The sequence below is a fragment of the Mus musculus genome, chromosome 15, assembly GCF_000001635.26.
Source record: "Mus musculus strain C57BL/6J chromosome 15, GRCm38.p6 C57BL/6J".
Lineage (NCBI taxonomy): Eukaryota > Metazoa > Chordata > Mammalia > Rodentia > Muridae > Mus > Mus musculus.
In genome coordinates this window covers 85721391-85727754 of record NC_000081.6, presented here as the reverse complement: position 1 = coordinate 85727754, position 6364 = coordinate 85721391, and the positions used below count along the sequence as shown (strand labels likewise).

Here is a 6364-nt window from a genome sequence, read left to right as displayed (position 1 = left end):
AGCTGGCCAGTGAGTTCCAGGAATCCCCCTGTCTCTACCTCCCCAGCACTGGGATTCTAAGGTGCATTACCATGCCTGGCCTGGGTGGGTTGTGGGGCTTGAACTCAGCCCTCATGCTTACAGGGCTTCATTGACTGACCTATTGCTCTATACTTGCTTACACTTATAAAAGCGTATTTTACATTTTCAAATATTATGGTGTGTGTGCGTGTGTGTGTGTGTGTGGTGGGGTTTATACACCATGGCACACATGTGAAGAGCAGAGGGAAACTTGTGTTAGTTGGAACACGTGGGCTCCAAGCGTCAAGGGTCAAGGTCAGGTGCAAGCCGCCTTACCTGCTGAGCCATCTCTCCAGCTCCTCGCTTGTACTTCACTTAATAAGAGCAAATCTGTTTCTCCCTGTCTGCCATACACTGCGGAGGAAAAGCACAATGATATAACAAGCGTGTGTTAGAAAGTCTGGACAGGGGCTGGAGAGATGGCTCAGCGGCTAAGAGACTGCTCTTCCGAAGGTCCTGAGTTCAAATCCCAGCAACCACATGGTGGCTCACAACCATCCATAACAAGATCTGACACCCTCTTCTGGTGCGTCTGAGGACAACTACAATGTATACTACACATTAGTCACCTGCCTGCAGCTGCCTACCCACCTAGCACTCCCTGGACAAGACAGTCCTCTGCAGGATTTTTGAAAAAAGCTTAGTTTTTTTTATTTTATTTTATTTTATTTTACTTCTATTTTTATTATTTCATTTTTGGTTTTTTGAGACAGGGTTTCTCTGTATAGCCCTGGCTGTCCTGGAACTCACTTTGTAGACCAACAGACACCATGATCGTGGCAACTCTTATACAGGAAAACATATACAGCCCCAATTGGGGCTGACTTACAGTTCAGAAGTATGGTCCATTATTGACACAGTGTGAAGCATGGCAGCATGCAGGCAGACATGGAGCTGGAGGGGTAGCTGAGAGCCCTACATCTGGATCTGTAGGCAGCAGGAAAAGAGAGTGACACTGGGCTTGGCTTGAGCATCTGAAACCTCAAAGCCCACAGCCCAGTGACACCCTTCCTCCAGGAAGGGCACACACTTTCAATAATGCCACTCCCTGAGTCTATGGGTGGGTGGGGGGCATTTTCATCCAAACCTTCACAGAAGCTGAGATATACCATGTGCTGGGCCTAAGTGTGGTCATCTCTCTATCACGGTTAAGATATGGTCTCTGATAAGTGTCTGGAAGCCGATGCTCAATCAGCTGCTCTTGGGTTGAGACCGAGTCTTGCTCTACAGGCCTGGCTGACTCTTGTCCCAGCTTCCCATGCACTGCTATGGGCATACACCGCTATGCCTGGCTTCTGTCTGGTGGTTCTTCCTCGAGGTACCTTGGGTGTAGTTTTGGGTGTGTACTTCCCAGCACTCCTCTGTGCTTTTGAGCCAGTCTTTGCTGGGGTTCCATGAGACTGAATGAAGCTCCTTCTAAGAATGATTTCTGTTTGCTTGCACAGCTACCACCCCAGGTCATTTGAAACCAAATCTATGTCTTGAACTCCGCTGGGCCACCCAGAGATAAAACTCAGGCTGCCAAGCCTTCCAGGCCACAGACTTTATGATTGAGTGTCTATTTTTTTCCTTTCCTTTTTCTTCCTTTGGGTGCTAAGGAAGTCTTCTTTCTAGGTTGCTAGAGGAAGTTGAGCTGAGAGCCAGGTTTCCTTGCTCCACTTTTACCTGAAAGTGAGGCATTGGACGCCTGCTGGTGGAGGGGCACCTCCTAACCTGACCTCTGTCTGCTCACGGACTCTCCACTCTACTGCCAAAGCCTGGCTTTCTCCAGCCTCGCCCGATGCCTCAAAGCAGAGGGCTCTGACATCCTCTGGGTCTTTCTCCTCGATGGGACCTGGGTTCCTCTTCATCCTGCCATCTTTTCCTGGCTTTCAACAGAATTTTGAAGACTGTTTCATTCACAGTGTACACCTTCTCACTTCCCAGAGCAGGAGTAGATGAGGAACCTGGCTTGCTGCATGCTGTTACAGCACACGCACCTGGATGTTTAATCTTAGTGTGTGTGTGTGTGTGTGTGTGTGTGTGTGTGGTGTGGTGTGTGTGAATGTGTATGCACACATATACATGCAGATGTGCATACATTCATGGTGACCCTTCTTTTCCCACACCCCACCCCACCAGCCCTGGGGTTACAGTCTTAAGCAGCCACACCCAACTTCTGTCTGGATGTTGAGAGTTCCAAATTCAAGCCTCATGCTAGCCATCCCACAGTCTCTGGAGCCCTTATTTAAGTTGAGAACATCACTGACTCCATGTGCCGGCTACTAGGCAACTGGAGATGGAAATGCACTCGTACCAGTGGGCCATGACTTCCCTCGTACAGGAAGGTCATCACCAGGCAGAGATTTCGACTACAGTGCTGAAGGTTGTCACCATCCCAGAGCTAACCCTCCAGCTTCACTGCCCAGAGTGGCAACCGATGAAAACTCAAGGTGCTGTAAGAAGGCTCTGGGAGAGCCTTCTGCAGCTGCTCCTCCACCTGCTCCCAGCAGTGGGAGTTGAGGTAGAGAGGCTGAAAGTGTGGCCCTGCTCATGAGTCCCCATGCTCCCTCCTGGGCTCTGTGACCTTGGCCTCCAGGCAGTCTGTCCCCAGCTGTAAGACGAGAGGCCAGGCTGGCTGATCAAGAACGCCCCTGCCAGTGCCCCTGCCAGTTTGGGATTCTGCGTAGTATCTGGAGGTGTGACTGTGACAGGTCCCAGAGGGAGAGTGCCAAGGAGGCGTGCCCTGACTGGGGGAAAGGAGGCAACCACATGACCTTCCAGACAGAACCTTGTAGAGAATTATGTTCAGTGTCTCATGCTCTGTGCTTTCCCCAGGCCTAGAATTAGCCCAGAGCCCACGGCCCTGGGGAATTGACTTGTTTCAGTGAATCCAGCAAGGCCAGACCTGGCCAGCTGAAGGTCACCACCCAAGCCCATCCTGGGGCAGGGACAATCTCTTTGTGCTCCTACCCTGTGCATGGCTGGTCACCCCAGTTCCTCCCGGCCACTGTCCCATGCTCTTGCTTTGATCTGAACAGCGGCAGATCCTGCTGGGAGCAGGAAGGGAGAAGGGCGAGGGGAGCTTGCTCTGGCACATTGACAAAGAGCAAGATTCAAAGCCTGACTCCCGTGCATGCTGGGCTTCTCAGTCCGGGATGGGGGATGCTCAGTCCCCAGGCTGAGAGACATGAAGGCCAGAGCTGCACCTCTTTGCCTGGTCACCCCTGCCTTCTTTGGGAGGAAGCCCAACACGTTGGCCAGCTAGGACAGACCTCTTCAAGGTCCCCAAGAACCCTCTAAACTGGGTGAGCCCCATGGGGGTTTTCTCAGAGTCTGGAAGAGCTCCAGGCTCCAGGAGGGAGGCCCATCTGCCTGGGCTAGGCTCTCTCTCCTTTAATCCACTTGTTCTAAAGCTGAAAGCTAACTCTAGGGTGACTTTGGCTTGTGGCTTTACCTCCTTGGGACTTGTTTTATTTCTGGCCCCGTAGAGGGGCTTCAGGAAGGCAGAGGTGATGGGTAAGCATGGAGAGTTTCCCTCCACCCTGTGACCCTTTCTGCTCATGCCCCACCTGACTGATGCCATAGGCTGTCAGGCTCTCACATAGCCCCTTCCCTCTCCATACCCCTGTGCTGTGGCAGCCTGCAGTCCTGAGCAGAGTCCTGTGACCCAGCCTTGTCTCACCTCTCTCCAGGCACTGGACTTGAGTTGCTCACTTTTGGACTTCTCCCTGCTCACTTTTCCTTCTGCAGGGCATCTCGGGTGCTCACTTTTGCTTTTCCTTTAATGGCTCACATCTCGGGCATTAACTCCTCCAAGAAGGCCTCCTTGATCTCCCCTCCCAATGTTGATGTACTGTGGTGTCTGCGTCTTAGCTGTCTTTCTCACTGGACTAGGAACTCCTTGGGAATTAGAATTTCATCTGAGATTAATGATTAAAAACAAATAAAATGAACCAGTCGGTGGTGGCACACTCCTTTAATCCCAGCACTCCAGAGGCAGAGGCAGATGGATTTCTTTTGAGTTTGACTCCCCCCCTGGTCTACAGAGCTAGTTCCAGGACAGCCAGGGCTATGCAGAGAAACACTGCCTCAATAACAATAATTGCTATTATTATTATTATTATTATTATTATTATTATTATTATTATTATTATTATTATTATTATTACATTGTGATGCCCATGGATGCTAGAATAGGTAGGTGAAAATTTAATCCAATATTTACGGTCTCAAAGTATCTGCTCTCAAGGACCAAGGACACATAGTAACAAATTGTAGCAAAACAGAGACTACAAAAGGAAACAGCAACTTTGAAGAGCATCCAGCTGACTCCACACTTCTCCAGGGGATTCTGGCTTGGGGCACACGGATAAGAACACAAATTCCTGTGGCCCTCCTGCTAGGGAGGAGGGAGCTTGGATCTTATCATGGCAGACATCCTATCAAATCAGTGGGTTGTGTTCCTCAAGGTCACCGGTGGCTGGGAATAACCACACATGTGAGCAGATAAAAAAGAAAAGTATGTGTGTACATGTATGTGTGAGCATGTATTCCTGCCTTTATGTGAACATCCGGGCTTGTCTGTGAGCGCCTGTCTAAGTGGACACATCTGTGCATGCTTGTGTTTGAACATGTGCACACACTTACGCTTTTTATTTGCTCGCTCATCATTGGGAGCACTGGAGTCAGCTGGGAGCGGCAGCTGTCCAGAGCTTAGACCAGTGACCCACTGTCTCCTCATATCCAGGAAGGCCTCAAGACCTTGAACTCTACAAAGCCAAGGTCAGCAGGGGCAGCAGCTTTGGACTATGTAGACAGCAGCTTTGATGGCGGCCTTCCCTGGTGCCTATTTGCCAATTTCTCCCGCTCCACAGCAAGCCATGTCTTCCTATTGAAGGTCACCCCAAAAGGCAGCTGAGAGATCCCTGTAGTTGCCTTCTCTCCCAGCTGGTGCCCCAGTAAATGGTAGGGGCACAGCCTGCCCTAGACCTTCTATTTAAGGCTCCACAGAAATTTGAAAAGCTGTCCATTTCTCCAGCCTTTGCTTCATGAAGGGAACAAAGATAGAATTGTAACAGCTTACAGGAAAGGGCCACAAAGAATTTATTTCTTCCTTTCCTGATTTGAACCTGTGGGGGCTGCCTGGGAATTCAGACATAGCTTCTAAAAGTGGGGCAGGCAGTATACAGAGCACTCTGGGGTGTCTAGTTTGCCCTACATTGTTCACACTTGGCCCTGGAGCAATCTTAACCTCTCCCTTCCCCACATCAGGATCTCCAGCCCTCCTACTCTGGGATCCATACTGGTGCTCCTGGCATCTGCAATCCTCTACTGTCACTCTCCCTCTCTTCTTCTGTGTCCTTCCATCCTTAAGAACAAGCTCCCTTCGGCTGTATCCCACTGAGGCTGACACCCGGAAGTGCTTACCTCTGCTGTCCAAACCACTCCAGCGCCCTTGTTACCTCTTCTGTGAGGGGGCAAGAGGGTGCTGCACCCACGGGACAGGCCACTGAGCTTTGCATGTAGATCTCCGAAGTAGCTACCTAGCAAGGCTCTGTGCCCCATCTTTTCAGCCCCTGGATGGTGCCCCCCTCTGCTGAGGGACATAGAGTCCTGTGCCCCAGATGTAGCTTATGCTACCGGTTCCAGTGTTTGGGAGGAGAATTATTGTTCATACTCGCAGAGAGATTTCATCTCTCCAGCAGCCATGGTCTTAGATTCTAGAAGACTCTACCTCTTGATTTAAAAAGAGAGGACTGGCTTCAGTAAGGGCTGGCACCAAGACAACCGGGAGCCAGGTTTGGCCCCTGGGTTGAGGGACTGAGGGGCAAAAGGACTCCATATCTGGCATACTTATAGTCATGGACCCTGAAGTCCCTTAAGTGCTCTCCAGGTGGCAGTGATGGGGACAGAGAAGAACTGTGGAGCAGGGACACATCTGGGGCACAGGACTCTATGCCCCTCAGCAGAGGGGGGCACCATCCAGGGGCTGAAAAGATGGGGCACAGAGCCAAGGACTTCAGGTCCAGGGCAGAGTATGAAGCTAGGCAAGGGCCCATGGAGGAGATTTAACCACAGGGGCCATTCTGTAGATGTTCACAGGATTCACAAAGCCAGAGGCAGGGGCAGGGGGAGGAAGGGAGAGACAGAGACAGAGACAGAGAGAGACAGAAAGGAGAGAGAAAGGGAGAGTGAGAGGAAGAGAGAAAGAGAAAGGGAGAGAGAGAATTGAAAGGATGTGGCCAGGAGGTCTTGGGTTTTAGACAGTTGAGATAAAGGTTGTAGGGGAGGGGTTCAGAGTCCTGAGGTTGATAGACAGGTG

At 50.8% G+C, this 6364-nt stretch overlaps 1 long non-coding RNA gene across 1 annotated transcript; it reads right to left on the bottom strand.

Annotated features, from left to right (window-relative positions):
* Positions 1 to 208: 208 nt before the first annotated feature.
* Gm46529 lies at positions 209 to 3905 on the bottom strand. Its single transcript, XR_001781735.2, has 3 exons — positions 3725 to 3905; positions 890 to 987; positions 209 to 414 (listed from the first exon to the last, which is right to left on the bottom strand). It is a non-coding gene; the product is annotated as a predicted gene, 46529 (long non-coding RNA).
* Positions 3906 to 6364: the final 2459 nt, after the last annotated feature.